The following is an 18,890-nucleotide window of genomic DNA, read 5'->3' on the forward strand; positions in this document are numbered from 1 at the left end:
CCTCCACCCCAAACAACTTCCCCCTACCCCAACCCCCATTCCCACCAAAAGGAATCCCCATTCCTAGACATAAATCCATTGGATAGAACTCTTAAAAACTGGGGTAGGATGCTGGGGTGTTGCCCTCCACAGTAGATGACTTCCAGCAGAAGGGGAAGGACTCAGATCCATTTAAGGGGCAGGCCACTGAGAGTTTGACCACACCCCAGTGAGTGTATAGATAATACAAATTGGTCTTTGTTGTTGTTTGGTTGGTTGCTTGGTTTTTTGCTTGTTTGTTTGTTTGTTGTTATTGTTGTTGTTGTTGTTGTTTGATTTTTTTTTTTTTTTTTTTTTTTCTGCAGGAAAGTAATAAGGGTTAGGGGAACAGGGAAAGACTGGTAAGTGAATGTGATAGGGGTATATGATGTGAAATCCCCAAAGAATCAACAAAAATATTATGTCGGAGAAAAAAAAATGTTGTGAGAGAGCCAAGTTCACGGTGGGGTCCTGGACATGTGGTCCTAGGTTATGAGATAGTAGGCAGTGGTGATACATGCCTTTAATCCCAGCACTTGGGAGCAGAGGCAGGCAGATTTCTGAGTTCAAGGCCAGCCTGGTCTACAGAGTGAGTTCCAGGACAGCCAGGGCTACACAGAGAAACCCTGCCTCAAAAAACAAAAACAAACAACAAAAAGATGGTAGACTGAGTAAGCCATGAGGAGCAAGCCAGTAAGCAGCTCTCCGTGGCTTCTGCTTCAGTTCCTGCCTTCAGGTTCCTGCCTTGAGTTCCTGTCAGTTTCCCTCAGTGATGGAGTGTGACCTGAGATTCGTAAGCTAAAATAAGCCCTTTCCTCCTCAAGTTGCTTTTGGTCACTGTGTTTTATCACAGCAGCAGAAACCCAGACTAACACAGATGTTTATGGAGTCTCCTAGTTGTCAAAGATGATGCCATTCTAGACGAACTCTTCTTTCTGTGACTCAGATGGCTCTAGTTGAATACACACATCTCAGTGACTTTGACTTAATGTGTGTTTTTAGCCTCCTTCTCCCTTTCCTCCACCTCTTCATTACTCTTCCCCTTTCTGAATAAGTATATGTTATATATTTATTATGTGCCAGGGATTCTTCTTGTGTCCATGTATGCATATGTGCACATTCATGCATGTGCAGGTACACTGTGTGTGCAGGTATATGTCCATGCATGTGTGTACACACACCCTGGCTCTGAGAAAAACCTCAGGTATCATCCCTCAGGAGCTATCTGCATTGATTTATTTAAAGCAAGATCTTGTTCTTCGGCCTGGAGTTTACCAGGTAAAGTAGACTGGCTGTCTAGCAAACCGCAGAAGAGCTTTTTGTCTCTGCCTCCCCAGCTCTCGGGTTACAAGAATGTGCCTCCATGCCTAGAACACCCAGTTTTGCACAGTTTCAGGGGATTGCCCTCGAGTCCTCATGCCTACACAGCCCTTTGCCAACTATCATCTACCCCCTCCTCCAAATGACAATATTCTTGGCAGTCTTCTGAATTATGAGATACGTTTACTCAAATGACTGTTTTGTAAAAAGATAGCCCAGTAATAACACTGTGGTCCATTTAAAACAAAACAACAACAACAAGTAGGACCTCCCTAGAAGATGCTTACAGAGTACCTGGCAACAAGTTGTGTGTATCCTCACACTGAGAAGACATAAAAAGTTTGTTCCAGGGCAGCTAAGGCTTCAGGGTAAGGGCCAGTTGTTATCCCTAACCTCTGCACAGTCTGCTGCAAGAGCATGCTGTGACTGGTCTCTTACTACAGTGTTTTAACAAAGACAGACAGCAGCACTTCTGTTCCAGTCAGCCTGGCTCTCTCTTTGCGCCTTCCTTCCCCATAGGCAACATTGCCCACCCTGGGTCCAGTTAGGATTTATACCTTTCTCTTGGTATAAATCCACCTAATACCTCCTTGGCTCCCTACATTGCTCCAAACTCCATAATTTAAAGCTAACTTCACCTCTTAGCAATCTGGAAAAACCGATCCCAATGGACTCTATCCCCTGCCATCAGGCAAATGTTCACGATAGTGTTGCAATGCTAGACCCCTTTCTGCGGATGCTATAAATGGCTCTAACACAGCATAAGCCCGGACAGCTTTTCTTAAACTGTTTGCAGCACAACTAAATTGCTAGGAAGGATTTTGGGGGGCAAATTCAGCAAATTCCTCAGTCTTAAAATACACACGACCCTTTTCTTCCTTTAGCTAGATTTAAAATAAGATTTTGATCCAATAAATCCCCAAGGACATGGCATTCTACATTTCATTTATTTTCCTCACCTGTTAGTATACATAGGCACCCAACATGGCTTCAGGACTGGGAACGGCCATAGGTGAGGACAGTTTTTCAAGGGAGCGATTCTGGGGATAACCTGGGAAAAACTTGAATTTCAATGAAGAGTTTCCAAGGGTTGGTTTTCCCCTTTAGCCAACAATCTAAATGGTGAATCCTGCTTCTCTGTTTGTGCAGGGTCTCCTGCACTGTTTTGAGTTGTGTCCTGACTCTAGGCTTTCTTAGGTATGCATACAACGTGACCAGCGTGAACGCTAGGTATCCCAGGGATAATCTTCCCGCTTGCCACCCTCTTATACAGAATATTTAAGAAATGCTCTGTGTATATTCATTTTTCTCTTTTAACAAGTTGTGTTCTTTCATACCTAATCTTAACTTTCTAGACCTCAGCTTGTCTGGAGCTATCGCATAGGTTACACCTGACGTCAGCTCCTCTCGAAGTCTTGCTTATCGTCATCGAGATTAGACTGACCCCAAACTGACAATCTTGATAAGATCTGCGCCAAAGGAAAGTAGCCTTGATCTAGAACTGGACAATGTCCGGGCAAAGGCATTGCAGAGATCAAGGTGTTACTGTGTGTGAACTTTGTGCCTTGGCTCAAAGGTGGTGGCAGGAGAAAGAGAAGCAGAGAGCACAAAGTCTTTGCGATCACAGATGTGTACTAAGGAAACCAAGAAGGTTAAACACACAGGGTTGTCTTTTTAACAGAAGAGATGATGTAGACCTGTTTTCCTCCCAGAAGGCTGGGAGTGGATGTAGTTAAAAGCCAAGTGACCCGTGCTTTCTGTAGGACCTGGCTACACCTGAATTTCCCAGACAGTTAGGTTCATCCCAGACTCTTCTTCCTTAGGCCTTTATCTTGAGCACTGTCTCTCAGTCAGCAGAACCCATCTTATAGAAGAGGTCACATGCGCCGGGCGCGGTGGTGCATGCCTTTAATCCCAGCACTCAGGAGGCAGAGGCAGGCAGATTTCTGAGTTTGAGGCCAACCTAGTCTACAAAGTGAGTTTCAGGACAGCCAGAGCTACACAGAGAAACCCTGTGTCTCAAAAAAAAAAGAAGAAGAAGAAGAAGAAGAAGAGGTCACGTGCACTTTGTAAAAGTCACACTCTAAGCTCTACTGTGCACATGACATTGATACAAGTCTTACCAGAAAGCTTTCTTCACCCCAAATTGTACTGTATTTAAATACATCTAAACCAAACTGCCTGGTTTATTTTTTAAATGTAAGTTTTTGTTATATAAACAAACTCTAGAGGTTTGAAGCAACACCAGCTACTGAATCATGCTGAACTGGGTTCCCTCCCTCCCTCTCTCCCTGCCTCCCTGCCTCCCTGCCTCCCTGCCTCCCTGCCTCCCTGCCTCCCTGCCTCCCTGCCTCCCTGCCTCCCTGCCTCCCATGTGTCCACACTCTACTGGCCATGTCGTTTATGAGACCTCCACAAGCTGTTAGGATATGGTTTATTGATTGGAGGGGGGGGGGTCTGCTTTAGAACTCAGAGTTCAGTGTTTCGGTGATGCCTTCTGGACCCTAGCATGCTAGCCTGCGTCTTTGTAGCCTGTGTATGATTACATCTTACTGTAAATGGGAAGCTGCCAAAACTGCCTTGGCACAGTCATGGGACAGGGCTCTGAAGAGTCAAGGAGTTTTTTAAAAAGCCACAATGAATGTATTATGTGTGACTAGAGGAAGTGACATCAGAAAATGTATCTTAGAAGAACGGAGGTCATCTCTTCCACTAAAATGAAGAACGTGCTGTACATGAGTTACCTTCTCTGGTGCTGTAACAAAATATGCTGATGACAGCAGTTTAAGGGACTCAAGCCCAGAGCTATGGACACACGCAGGCTGAGTCTCTCATCTCAGCAAACCTAAACGTGTCCAACCCTCACGGGGTGCCCAGAGGCTCACCTTCTCCATGACTCCAGATCCTGTCCCATTGACAATCAACACCAACCCTCAGGTAATGCTACAGAATTCGTGTTAACTTGAGAACCTCTGTGATCACTTTTCTGTGAGGCTGAGGCTGTGGGATCGATGATAAGAGCTGATAGGCTTCTGGATCGCCAGGGGTTAAATGGCAGGATGTAACGGTTAGGAAAAAGGTGTTACCATTACCATGATTGTTGTCACCAGACAGACTCTGGTGAATCTGTTACCCTAACAAGTCATGGTGTTCTAAAGGGTGATGGGGTGTTGACTCGAAGGTTCCTTGTCTTGTCAAGGACTTGTGAACCCTCACAGATTTTTCACTGCATAGAAAAACATGTCCCATTCAGTCTCCAGATAAATTGCTTCTCAGGCCTGGAGCCCATCTGCTGAACAAGAGATGAGTCCTTCAAGGACAGACATGTACTGCAATGTATAAGATAAACACTCCCATAGTCCACCCACCCCCGTCTGAAAAACTTCCATTGTCTTCCGTTCAGAAGGCATGAGGAAGTTGAGTGACAGATGAAGTTTTAATGCAGCTCCCAACAGTGAGCTCAGTACATCTGTGAGACCTGCCTTTCCTCGTTTCTCTAGTTTATGACTCTACAATTACAGTATGGCCAGTAGTTGGAAGAGCTGCTTCGCCAGCCTGTGGAGGGCGGGCCACTCCGGTAAACATAAAACTGTCATTCTCCTCGGTGATGTTAGCAGGCCTGTGGGGGTTAGCAACACCCTTAAAGACCCCACAAGTGCAGAAGCAGACTGACTTAGAACCCATAGACAAGCTAGGCACAGTGGCACAAATCTGTAATCCCAGTTCTGCCAAGTCAGAGATGGGTGTATCCCCCTTGCTTGCCAGCCAGCTTGAGTGAGTTGGGCAAACTCTAGGTTTACTGAAAGCCCTTGTCTCTAAACATAAGGTGGAGCATGACTGAGGAAGACACCACACATGGGCCTCTGCATTCCATGTGTATGTGCACACATGTAGATACACAGTGTACAGGAGTGTTGATATCCATTATACTTCCAAACACTCACTGATGAAGACTTTAACATCAGTAACTAAAAACTATGGGCTGCGGCTGGTTATAAGAGGGATATTAACTAAATGATAGTTTATGGCATAGCTGCTATTTCAGATATGGTGTCCCAGAAAGGACAAAATAGCCTTTATGCTATGTATGCTGTTATTGATCTGGCAAGTTAGCTTCTTTTCACACTCCACCAGTAAGGAGACTCAAAGCATCTCACCTTTACAGGGAGAGGACAGAAGTACATATGTACTCATATTTACTATTTCACACCACAGCTTCAGGATCTCTCTCTCTCTCTCTTAGAATCTTCAGGGACTTTCATGGTCTTACCCTTCCACAAAATATAACTCTTAAATTGGCAACATCAGGCCAATTAGACTGCAGAAAAACTTGGAGATGACTATCAGTGGTGAGATCAGCCACAGCCATAAAAACTGTAGAAGCCAATGTGGTGAGTGTTATTACACCATTTCCTATGCGCGACTTGCTTATAGGCCAATCCTATGGAGGAATTGCCTGAATTAAGATCTCGTCTTCCCCGATGTGTCAAGTTGACATAAATCTATCCAGCATGCCCGCATACCTGGATGTTATTGCATCAGCCAGTTCTGGACAGGCTTCAAAGGGCTCTGTACAGAAATAAGCTACAAGCACTTTGCTCATACCCCATCATTGTTGCTCCCAGCACTGGAGATTCTTTTAATGATCAGGTGTCAGCCACCAATAGGAAGCTGCCTGACACCCATGAACAAATGGGAATGAGGGCAGTTAATAGCCTCAAGGCTGGGTTCATCTTAATATGGTTATAAGCCAGAAGGTTTCCCTCTTTCTTCTCAGAGGAGCAGTTCTGAGATACATCTCATAAGCTGACTCCTCAGAGCTCTTTCCAGAAATGAACATCAGATAATCATAGTGGCTGTCAAATGAATAACTGATTCTTTTCTCCCCTATTTTAATTCACTCCTGATTCTTATGATGCTTTTTAAAATAGCTTATTAATATTGTTGTTGTTAACTGTGACATTTTTAAACACATATATCATTGTATTTTGTTCTTACTGCCTCTTGTTTCCTCTCTCCTCCCTTCCTGCTCTCCCCATCCAAACAGGTAAAGTAGCATCACCATAGAGAAAGACTATATCCACTTCAAAATGTTTCCATTGAATGGTTCTACAGAGCAAGAGTAATAGGCCACTTCTATGAACCATGGTATTTCCCCTTCTGTAGAAATTTAATTTATTCAGTAACCACGAGGAACAGATCTCATTCTCTCCCTTCTGGAAAGAAAGACTTTACCTCGTTTAGATGGTCAGTAAGTGGCAAAACCAGGCTTAGAGCTTAGTGCTTTGTAACTTCAAAGTTCATGTTTCCTCTGTGCTGTGATAAATTCTGACGGAAGTACAGAGACCTTCTGGAGAATAAATAAATTTATCCTAGCTGGGGGACTTTGAGAAACCTTTTGAAGGAAGTGAGCTAAAAGCCTGGTCTTTTGAAGAATGTATAGGTAACTGTGGCGAAAGGGAAGCATGCCAGGGGAGAATTCATGTGCAGGTCAGAGTAGAGGCAGTGGGTAGAACGTGGAGCCTCAGAGAACATGGCGGCCAAAGTATTTGAGCTCATAAGGAAATCCTACCCAAAGGCAGCCATCCCAGAACGCATGGTGAAGTCTGTCTTCTATTATGTGGATTCTGGGCCCAGATTTGCTTTTACGTACATTTCTGTAAGGTGCAGGACAGTATTATAGAAAAGGGGAACTCATTTTGCTGTCCCTTGAGAACAGTAACCAACAATCTACTGCTGCGGTTGACCAGCTAGCATGCGAATCTTCCCCGTAGAGGGCCAGGGTTATTCTGCACACCTCCACCTGACCTGGTCTAGCCAGCTTCCTTGTGGTCAGCAGCCCCTGGAAGGACAGTGATGAGCATGTGCTGCTGTTGTTTCCATGGAGACCGGTCAGATAGGGGTGGCTTGCTTTGACACTGGAGAACTAATGACCCAGCACAGAGCGCTGTCTACAGCAAGTGAGTAGTGCCTGCAGGAAGCCAGCAGAAACCTTTGGGCTCATCTGGATTGTGTGCCCTTGGCATATGTTATCTTCAGGCACAGTTCACAGAGATGTGGGAGGCAAATGAGAGGCTCACAAGGAGACAGAGTTCCACACCTGTGGTAGAAAGGGCTGAGCACCACAAAAAGCAGCCATCACCTCTGCCAACCTCGACTCAAGGGAGGCAAGGGATTTGCCAGCTTGCTGGTCACTGTGGGTGACAGTTTGAGTGATCAGTGCACTAGTCACTGTGGGTGACAGTGCAAGATGGAGGCTTCAGAGGCCATTGTCTCCCAGCTCTGCTCTTCTAATAACTGACTGGAGGCAAGCATTGCCTGCCTACAGGCATAGCCACCCATGTTCCTCCAGTGGCTCCAGTAAGACTGCCCTGTCTGTGCCTCTTCCATAAGGCTGAGGAGGAAAACTACCTTCTTTAAGGCCCAAACCACTGAAATTTCATTGTTGGCTTCAAGAGAAGAGTGAAAAAGTGAAATTAATTCAGTTCTCCTTTTTGAGAGAGAGAGAGAAGTGAGAAGAAGGAAGAAGATGAAGAGAGAAAGACAAGGAAGGATGGAGGGGGAGGGAGGGAAGAAGAGAAAGAAGGGAGGTAAGGGAGGAGGGAGGGAGAAAAGAAGGGAGGGAGAAAGAGGAAGGAGGAAGGGAGGAGGAGGGAGAGAGGAGGGAAGGAGGGAGGGAGGAGGGGAGAGAAGTCTGGAGAAAGGAAAGTGCAGTGTATCTGGAGTGTGATGGGTGATCTGTGACCATGGAATTCAGAAGGCCAAGCACACATGTTCCACATTAAGCTACATGAGCCCAGAACTGGGCCTGAGGTGGTCTGTCATTGAGTCATCCCAACACAGCACTGCACCCAACATGCAGAACACGTCATGGATATTTGCTATAATAACTGACTGAAGGTAAGTCTTAGCACTGATGATGCTAGGCTGGGTTTGGCCCTCATCCTATGTGTAATAGGAAGCCAACTGAAGATCACTAAGAGAACAATCCCGTCACTACGGAAGTCTGTTCCTAAACAGCTGTGTGTAGGAGACTCTGGAGGCCATTGGGGGGGGGGGAACGCACACGTTGTGTGGACGTCAGGTGGGAGATGTCACTGAAACCGGAAGCACTTATCACTGGAAGGCCAGGTTACCAAACTTGGAAATACAACCTGAAATCAAACTCTGGATCATCCATAGCAGCATTTTGACAAGAACCCTGTAAACTGTAAGAGAAAACTCTTTTACCACCTCCTCATTGATATCTGGAGAAAGTTTTATAAGCAAAATTTCAGATCTGTGTATGCTCACTGAGCAAGGATCCAACTAATAATTAGTTTTCCCCATAAAATTATTCTAAAAATGAGAATTTCTGCAGAAAAACGTTGAGGCTCTCTCAAACAAGTAGCTTACAAATAAGTTTTGATGATGCCTTATACAAATACAGACTGTGAATATTTATCTGTTGAGGATAAATATTGCATAACCATTATATTACACTTAACAACTTTCAAAGACAAAGAGTAAAAGTTGCTTTTTTTTTCCTCCTAAAAATGTGCATTACAATGCCTGTTTCTACATATGACTAGTGTTCCTCTGTTAAGAAACATATTTTTCTCTCATGTACAGAATACAGGTTCCAGTATCTTCGGGGGGGGGGGGGTGAGTTGATTTTGTGAAGTAGGCACTTACCTCATTAGTGAAAAGGACTCACACTGTGAAATCAATTTCTACAATAGAAGACTTGGGGTTCTGCAGGCCATCCAGAAGAAAAGGGTGGGTGAGGAAGAGACACAGCAGGAGTAGGAGAGAGGAGACAATGAGTAGCCTGGTGCTGTGGGGGATGGGACAAAGCAACGTAGGAACCTGCAGAAGCAGAAATGTCTCACTTTAAAAAAATGTGTCCACAAGAAAACCTATAGAATCAACTAACCTGGGACCCACAGAGACTGACCCACCAACCAAGGAGCCCACACAGGACTTACCTAGGCTTTCTGTAGATATGTAACAGTTGTGTAGCTTGGTCTTCTTGTGGGACTCCTAACAGTTGAAAGCAAAGGCTACCTCTGACTCTTTTGCCTGTTTTGGGGACCCTTTTCCTCCTACTGGGCTGCCTCCTCCAGACTCAACACTAGGGAACTAGTCTCACTGCAACTTGATATATCCTGGCTGGTTGATATCCATCAGAGGCCTTCCCTTTTCTGAAGAAAAATAAAGAAGTGGATGGGGGGCAGGGGGCAGGGGGGTGGGGGGAGGGTGGAGGCTGGGAGGAGAGGAGGGAGGGGAAACTGCCTTTGTGATGTAAAATTAATTAATTATTAAAATGTCAGTGAAGCCATCACCTAATAAACAGCAGGGAATCAAGAGCTGTGTGAATCACATCAAACAACTCAAGCCTGGCTGTTGAGTAGTTCAGTGAAGTAATCCATCCAAGATGACAGTGAATCAAGAGGCAAAGGCAGAACACCTTGTCCTGCCCTGGGGCTGCCCTACCTCTACACTGACAAGAAGCTCTGTGGAGTCAACCAAGCCTGATGGTGCTCAGGAGTGAGGCCAACTGGACCAAGAGTCTGAGGCTAGCTTTGACACTGGGCAAAGAGGAGGAAGGAATTAGCAGGAAGAGGAGGAGGAGGAGGAGGAGGAGCAGGAGGAGGAGGAGGAGGAGGAGGAGGAGGAAGGGGGAAAGAGAAGAGGGAGGAGGAGGGAGAGGAGGAGGGAGAAGGGGGGAGGAAGGGGAAAAAAGAGGAAGAAGGGGAGAAGAGGAGGAGGGGGGAGCTGCCCTTTATTGTGAAATAGAAAGTCAGGCATATTAGCAGGATAAGTTTCACACAGAAAGAAGGTTTACAAGTGCAGAATTAATGGCAAATGATCTACCATGTTTACTGAAAGGAAAAAACAAACCAAAGAGCCAGTAAACAACTTATAGAAGCTCAAAAAAAAAAAATCTCTGCAGTCTGGTACAAAACTAAAAAATATATAGAACCAACTGCTCATTAAACATCTCAAATAGTCCAGTGGATTTGTTTAGTCATCAAATGATAAATAGGCTGCCTACAAAATCCAAACATTTTCTTATTTATGAATCCCCATACTAACTCCTCAAAATTTAGAATGTGTGAAAAATTCATATGAGCATTGTACAGTCTTCTGAAAGTCTTCTGTTGAGTATGTGAATGGACAATGATTTCTGATATTATTATTTATGTGTTTATAGTACCCTCTCTACTAGATAAAAGTTCAGCTTTGCATTATTTCAAGGCATTTTGTAAGAACATGTGCTGACTTGAATCAGTAGTCTTGTTGGAGCTAACAGTGTATAGTAAACTAGAATAAAGGCTAAGTTTTCTTAGTAACAATTTTTACCTTTAAGAAAGGAAGTGTAGCCAGGCGGTGGTGGTGCACACTTTTAGTCCCAGCATTCAGGAAGCACAGACAGGTTTGTCTCTATGACTTCCAGGCTAGCCTGGTCTACAGAGCAAGTTCCAAGACAGCAAAGACTACACAAAGAGACCCTGTCTTGAAAGAAAAAAAATTGTATTTATGAAACTCTGACTTACTACTTCTATTATAAAATTTAAATATAAACTAGGATAACCTAAATCAATATAATGGACAAAGCCTGTTGCTCACCATGACCTTCAAGGATGCTTTTTAAGAATAGATTGTCACTGCTGATGAGCCTTTTACCTGGATGCTCATCTTCCTTACATGGAAGATGTTCCTGAAGCTCTGAGATCTGCATTTTTAAAACTGTATAAAAGCCAGGCATGTGGGTCTGTGCCTTTGATCCCAGCACTCAGAGGCAGAAGCAGGCAGATCTCTGTGAGTTCAAGACCAGCTTGGTCTACATATTGAGTTCCTGGCCAGCCAAGGCTACATCTTGAGACCTTGTCTCAAAACAAAAGTGAATGATGATGCAAACCCCAGCACTTGAGAGATAGATGCAACAGAATCAGAAGTTCAAGACCAGCTTAGTCTATAAACAGCTCAAGACATCCCGGGACTACATAAGACCCTATTTTTAAAAATTAAATGTAGGTAAAATCCAAAAAAAAAAAAAACCCATCATTTTAATAAAGGTAATAAACTTCTCAAATGCTAGAAACCACAGGTGGGCATATTTAAATATAATAAATATAATAAAGCATAACTCCTGGGAGAGCATGTGAATATCCTTCACTTTATTTTTTCCAGGCACATTCTTCAAGATTAAGATCATGCATTGATGTTTTATTTGATGTCCTATTATATAAACACAAACATATCCATTTCTCTATCACATTTGCAAGCCCAAAGCAAATCCTTATAGAGACAGAGAAGCATTCTTTGAAGTCCTATTGGGGTGACATTTTCCAAGCTCTGAGTGATAGTAGTAGGGTTAGACACAGGACTCTGAAGTATCAAGTTCTTTGGAGATTAGTGATATATATCTTCTATGGGTGGGATAATAGAATTCATCTACGTTTGAAACACTGATAACCACAGGATATTTACATGCCACTACGGCCAAGACACACAAAGAAATGACAACATGTGACAGAATGAGGGTAACGGTGGGTTTGGTTTATTGCTTATACTATGCTAATTGGGTTCCTAAATTACACCTGTGTGTGAGACGCTGAAGGCCCCTGCCCCCTTTTGTTTCTAATTGGTAAATAAAGTTGCCAGTGGCCAATGGCTGGGCAGGAAGACAGAGTCCGGCCTTTGAGGTCGCCCTGCCTTGTCCCCCCCCCACTCCTCTGCAAAGAATGGGAAAGGAGGAGAATATCCATTGCCAGGAAGAAGAAAGTCCCCATCTGAGACGTGTAGGCCTGAGAAATGTAGGACAGAGAGAGAGCCAGAGACTCTGCCAAGATTTAAGAGTCAGGAGTCTGGTCCATGAGGGCTGCAGGCCTGGGTACATGGCGGCAGGGATGAAAAACAGGTGTTAATAATACCTGTTAACAGAAGTAATAATTCTGGGATATTGGAAAAGAGTGTGTGTTAGCTACAGGGAGGTGTGGAAGTGTCCAGTCGTTGAGCTACTTAGGGCATATTAAAAATAAGGCTGCCTGTGTGTCTTTCATTCTTGAATCCAAAACATTTGGGTGAGTAATGAGGTGTGAGTGTGCACTCCCACCCCCCGGGGACGTTTAGAGCAGATTAACATTAGATCTTCCTGACAGTGGTTGCCCATCAGGTAAGGGGCGCTGTGTGCAGCAGCCTGTGGACAGTTTGTGGTCTTCTCTTTTTCTTTAAACATTTTTACTACGTTATTTGTGTGTGTGTGTGTGTGTGTGTGTGTGTGTATGTGTGTGTATGGACGTGTGTATGCACTCATGCTTATACATGTGTGCCAACTCTGTATACAAGAGGACAACTCTTGGAAGTTGGTTCTCTCCTTCCACTATGTGGGTCCCAAGGCAGAACTAAGGTTGTCAGGCTTGGTGGCAGCACACTGAGTCGCCGCACCACTAACCCATCCGCCAAGGACTGCCCTGTGCCAAGTGCTTGCTTTCTCCTTCTCAGGCCTTTCCTCACCCCACCAGGTATTGGGACATCAAAGGCCTTATTCTAGTATTTGATTGTATTTTATTTCTCAAGATCATTTCTAGAGTTCTGGAATGTTGATTCCAAGAAAGTCTCTTGTGCCACTCACAGTCACTTGGAAATATGGCCACATGCCCTTTCCCTAGGCTAACAGGATACCCATTGCTCTATCCTGTAACAAGCCCCCGGGGAGTTAGAAGACAAGAAGAATTTCTGGTTTCTGCTACAGGGAAAAGCTGGCCTTTCATTACTTCATCTGTACGGCCAAGTCATCTGCTTTCTATTCTGACCCATATCAAAGCCACCTACAGATATTTTTACTTTTATTTTGAGACAGGCTATTCTGTGTCTCAGGCTGGCTCGAACTCACTTTGTAGCTAAGGAAGAACTTTTTGCCTCTTGCCTCCACCTCCTGAGTGTTGGGATCACAGGCACGGGCCTGTAACCTTGGGAACCCAGGGTTTCACACATGCCAGCCAAACCCAGTCAACTGAGTTACGCCCACAGACCACCATCAGTCTTTAAAACAAGGCCAGCCTCTAAGCAATGCCCCTGGTCTTTAGTGGTTCACTTCCTTTATGGGTGTGGCCAATAGTTCTTCTCTTAATAAATTGTAATCTCAGTCTGATTTTACTGAGTCCAGCTTCCCTTGAAGACTCTGAGTGGCCACTTCCATCTAAGAGTGGTTCTAAGTGTTGAGCGAGAACTCTCCCTGACTTGGGGAAAGCCTCTTCTCCTTCTGTCAGAACACTCAGCATCTTACTGGTGCATCTGAGATTGCTTAAGGGCCTAGGCAGGTAGGTCTTATGACCCTCTAAATCTCCCTTATGGTTCTCAAGACACTGTCGTCTGTGTGTGTGTCAGTGTGTGTGTGTGTGTGTGTGTCCGTGTCTCTGTATGTCTGTGTGTGTATGGGGATGTGAGCATGGGGGGGGGGGTATATATATGTACATGCGTGAACCTGCATGTAGAGATCAATATGAAGTGCTCTCCTTAATCATTCTTACCTTGTTTTGAAACAAAGTCTCTCTGAAACCAAAGCCTGATGGCTCATCTATATTGTCTACCCAGCAAATCCTTGGGATCCTCCCGTATCTGCGTCCTCAGCTCTAGAATTGCAGGTGTAGGCTTTCTTCCTTCCTTCCTTCCTTCCTTCCTCCCTCCCTCCCTCCCTCTCTCCCTCTCTCCCTCTTTCTTTCTTTCTTTCTTTCTTTCTTTCTTTCTTTCTTTCTTTCTTTCTGTGAATGGGTTCTGGGAGATCTAAACTGAAGTTCTTGTGCTTACACAACAATAATTTAGTGGACAGCCATCTCCTCCCCAACCCCTGCCCCCCCCCCCCCGCCTGCCAAGATATGGTGCTTTGTTGCAGAAATATCCATTGTAATATGGGAATCTGTATCTGCTTTAAGTAAATTGACAGACTCTCAATGAATTTAAGTTGGCAATGTTGCTTCATATCAAAATAAATAAATAAAGTTTATATTGGGTACTGTTTTCTGAGCCCCGAAGGCTGTATTCAGCACACATTATTTCATTTTATTATAGAAACCAGAGCAGATAGAAGATGAACAGACAGAGTGACTTCCCCAAAGATGCATGCTTAGGAAAAGAGAAGTCAACCTCATCGAGGGCCTGCCGGATTCTAACTCCTCCTTCTCAGCCACATCTGAGAAGCCTCCCACTGAGAACCTGCCCTGCTGCTTTGTAAGCATGGCCCACATTGTTATAAAACAGGTTATGTAGAGCCTGCACTTGCCAAGTCAATGATTTACAGAGTCCAGCCAACTGCAAGGCACACAGGGAGGTCAGCAAAGGACAAGCCACATTATGATATGGCCCTTGCCTTTGACATCACACTGAATCCAGCTGTGAAGGGACAGAGAGTTAGGCAACAGCACAGGAGAGGCGACAAATAACCCAGGAGTTTCACTGCATTAGCCCTTTAAAAATATTTTTCATTAGGTAAAATATATCACATGAAATCTACCAAGTTTATGTAAAGTTCAGTGGCATAAATGACATTCACATTGTGTAATCCTGACCTCTGTAAAAAAATTCCTTGATTTAGTTTAGATTAGGCTGAGATAAGGTTTCACCATGGCCTGGAATTCACTCTGTAGCCTGGGATAACCTCCCATTACAGAGGGGCTGCCTTCCGAGTGCTGGGATTACAGGCCTGGGCCACCACACCTGACTTAGACTTTTTAAAATCCTGAATCCCTGTACTCATTCAACAATGACATCCAGTGTCCCCTTTCTTAAATCCTGCAGTGACCACACTGCTATGCTTTCTATCTCTGTACGTTTGACTGTTGTAGACATCTGAGTGAGATCATTGAATATGGACGGCTCCTGTTGTGTCTGGCCTATTTCATGTATCATGTTTTTAAGGCTTCTCTATACAATAGCATATGTCGGAATTTCATTCTTTTTCACTAGGGAATCCTTTTTTAAGAAGGTGGGGCTGTGAGTGTGGGTCAGCTGTAGAGTACCTGCCTTGCAAGCATCAGCATTTTAAAATGGGAATTCATCAATGAGTGAACAGCTAAACAAATACCACATTACATACAACTTTTGTTTATTTGCTAATAGGCGTTTGGGCTACTCCAGTCACTAGGGTAAGAATTAACTGGTGAAGGGGCTGGAGATATCGATAGCTGGTTAGGAGCACGGACTGCACTTGAAGAGAAACCAGGTTCAATTTCTAGCACCCACATGGCAGCTTACAATCATCAGTAACTCCAAACAAACAAACAAAAACATTAAAAAACAAACCTGTGAGGTTACTATTATTTCCATCTTCAGATGAAAAAACTTAAAGCTAAGATAAATTAAAGCACCAGTTTTTACTAGTATACACTTAATAATTCTACTATCTCTAATTTTTTTCAAGGCAGAGTTTCTCTGTGTAGCCCTGACTGTCCTATAACTTGCTTTATAGACCAGACTGACCTTGAACTCAGAGATCCACCTGCCTCCACCTCCTGAATGCTGGGACTAAAGATATGCACCACCATAGCCCACCTGTCTATCTTTAAGTGAGAGCTTAGAAATATTAAATTCACTATGCTGCATGAGTGTGAGAATGTCTACAGGTTGGACTGGGGTCAGGAACTCTTTGTAGGCTATGACCCGCACTCCACATCTTAGGGGTATGAGAGATTTAAATAGACGATCAGCTTTAAGAACCCTGATGTGAGGGAGGAGCAATGAGACTTATTGCAGACTGATTATGTAAGAGTTGGTAGGACCAGCCTTTCCCACAAGAGAGATCATATGCTAAGCAAAACACCTACTTCAAAACAAGTAGGCAAAGAAGCAAAGAGCTACCCAAGCACTCCCTACAGTCTGAGTCTGCTCGGCAGGAGGCAGCTCTAGAGGTGGGATGGGTGTTTTCCCTGCCTGAAATCTGTCTGTGCAGTTAGCTTTTTAAATCAAATGGAATGACAGTGCCTGGAACAGCTGGCTCTCTAAAGAACCATGTGGGTGATGTGAGTGACAGGTGACCCTTGGATCCTCACTTCACATTCCCTGAATCATTGATCAGCACCAGGTAACCACAGCCCATGTTTTCAGCACTCCAATTCCTAGTGTGATTCTGTTGAGGTCTGGGTAGATAAGGACCGGAACAGTTGTGAATTCACCTGTGCAAATAGAATGCAAATCAGGAGCCTATAGGGTCTGAAGTCTATGCAAACAAGACCTTTCTTTCTCTTTTTGAATCTCAGATCCTGGAATTCTGGCACAAAGCAATCTCCCAAGTATGTGAAAGAGTGGTCCGCAGAATGGCATGGATCCAAAAGACGTGAGCTACTGGGACTAAGTTTAAAAACAGCTTTTCATTTGGGAGCCACCATATGGTTGCTGAGGATTGAACTCAGGACCTCTGGAAGAGCAGGCGGTGCTCTTGAAGAGCACTTAAGGATAAGAACCACTGAGCCATCTCCCCAGTCCTCTCCCCTCTTTCTCCCCCTCCTCCCCCCCTCCAAGGGAAACACTAGACTTTGTGTGCACTGCAAAACTGGGAGATGGAGGACTTAAGGAAACTCAGCTCAAGCAGATACTGTAAGTACAAGACAGGAGAGAAGTAATCAAAAGGTTGGAGGAATGAATTCTAATGTCCTACTGCACAGTGGGGGGGGGGTGATATATTAGTATATATTTACAGTAATTCTAAACTTTATAAAGAGCTAGGAGTTTGAAACTTCTCTCTCTCTCTCTCTCTCTCTCTCTCTCACACACACACACACACACACACACACACATACACACAAATAATCACAAATATTTAAAGAGAAAGGACTGGGGATGACCCCAACACACAGAAGGCAGAGGTAGGTAGATTCCTATGAGTTTGGGGCCAGCCTGATTTACATAGTGAGACCCTGTCTCCAAAAATATTTTTTAAAATGAAAGGAAAGAGATGCTAATCATCTCTATGCTGAAAATTGCTTTATAATAGTGACATTGTTTGCCAAACTGTGAGCTCTTTAATGTAGGCTTTTTGTTCATCTTTACAGCCCTTTCTTAAGTCTGCATTTCAAGGCTAGTCATATGACTACATGAAAGTGTAACTCAGAGAAAGTTAAAAGATGGACTGTGGGGGGCTGGTGAGATGGCTCAGCGGTTAAGAGCGCCACTGCTCTTCCAAAGGTCTTGAGTTCAAATCCCAGCAACCACATGGTGGCTCACAACCATCTGCAACGAAATCTGATGCCCTCTTCTGGAGTGTCTGAAGACAGCTACAGTGTACTTACATATAATAAATAAATAAATGTTTAAAAAAAAAAAAGATGGACTGTGAGCTTTCTTACAGAGAATCTACCAGAAAAAAGGAAGAAAAGAGGGTAAGTGGGGGAAGGAGGGAGGAGAAATGAGAGAAATTTAAAGTAACGGAGAGAAGAAAGAGAAGGGGAGAGACAGAGAGAAAAGAAGAGAGGGAAGGACACAGGAAGGAAGGGAGGGAGGGAGGGAGGGAGGGAGGGAGGGAGGGAGGGAGGGAGGGAGGCAGGCAGGAAAAAGGGAGACAGGTGAGCTAGTTGTAGGAGCAGTAATACTCCAACAGACACAATCAAGCAGAAAGTGACTGAGAAAGAATAGCAGAGAAGTGAGCCTCAGGCTCTGGAGGCTTCAAGGCTCATCAACCAGTAGAAACACGAATAACTTCTGGAAATGGGAAAAGACAGAGGATCCATGACAGCCAGGGCTCAACAATTAAGATTTCTACTGCTTCCAGTGTGGTTCCCAAAGACAGACTATCAACTCTAACACTATGGTCCTAACGGGCGTCCATGGAATTCCACTCGTAAGGTCTTCGTTCTTCAGCCTCAGTTCTACATAAAGCACCATGTGGTGGTTTGAATGAGAGTGCCCCCCCCCCATAAGTTCATAGAGAGTGGCACTATTGGGAGGTGTGGCCTTGTTGGAATAGATGTGGCCATCAATATATTAAACCAAACACATGCACAAACTCAAGTACTATATGAAGAAGAAGAAGAAGAAGAAGAAGAAGAAGAAGAAGAAGAAGAAGAAGAAGAAGAAGAAGAAAAAGAAGAAGAAAAAGAAGAAGAAATTGATATGCCAGGAATGACAATAAGGACTTCAATGCCCTTCTTCTAAAGAATCAATAGAAAGTAGTAAATGGTGTCACTGTCTTTAATCACCACACTTGGGAGGCAGAAGAAGTTGGCTCTCTATGAGTTCTAAGCCAGCCTGGTCTAAAGAGCAAGTTTCAGTCCAGCCTGGATTGCATGGTGAGCAAACAAAACAAAACGAAAAGCCAACAGACAAGCAACAACAAGTTAGTAGAGGGCTGGCAGTATGACTCAGCAAGCAAAGTCACTTGCTACCCAGTCTGGGGCCACATGGTAGAAGAGCTGTGTTTGACCTCCACATGTGCACTATGGTGCAGTCGCACGCACACAGGCACACACGTGCAAGTAAAATGTAACTTTATTTTTTGGCTTAGTAGAATAAGCAGGCAGGAAAACATCAAGGATTAGAAGAATTCAGAGCTATATCAACCAGCAAGACCTAAAAGC

The 18,890-nt window shown here is 44.2% G+C and overlaps 2 long non-coding RNA genes across 3 annotated transcripts; one reads left to right on the plus strand and one right to left on the minus strand.

Moving 5' to 3' along the window:
* Nucleotides 1-8,394: 8,394 nt before the first annotated feature.
* On the minus strand, nt 8,395-9,454 carry Gm33924. Its single transcript, XR_376025.2, has 3 exons — nt 9,306-9,454; nt 9,013-9,186; nt 8,395-8,546 (listed from the first exon to the last, which is right to left on the minus strand). It is a non-coding gene; the product is annotated as a predicted gene, 33924 (long non-coding RNA).
* Nucleotides 9,455-13,432: 3,978 nt separating this feature from the next.
* Gm33987 lies at nt 13,433-17,472 on the plus strand. Of its 2 annotated transcripts, XR_867607.2 has the most exons (4): nt 13,433-13,646; nt 14,395-14,553; nt 16,578-16,914; nt 17,370-17,472. It is a non-coding gene; the product is annotated as a predicted gene, 33987 (long non-coding RNA). The 2 variants fall into 2 exon arrangements; XR_376026.3 differs by having other exon boundaries at nt 13,445-13,646; nt 16,578-17,472.
* Nucleotides 17,473-18,890: the final 1,418 nt, after the last annotated feature.

The sequence above is a fragment of the Mus musculus genome, chromosome 3 (assembly GCF_000001635.26).
Source record: "Mus musculus strain C57BL/6J chromosome 3, GRCm38.p6 C57BL/6J".
In the NCBI taxonomy this organism is placed as follows: Eukaryota; Metazoa; Chordata; class Mammalia; order Rodentia; family Muridae; genus Mus; species Mus musculus.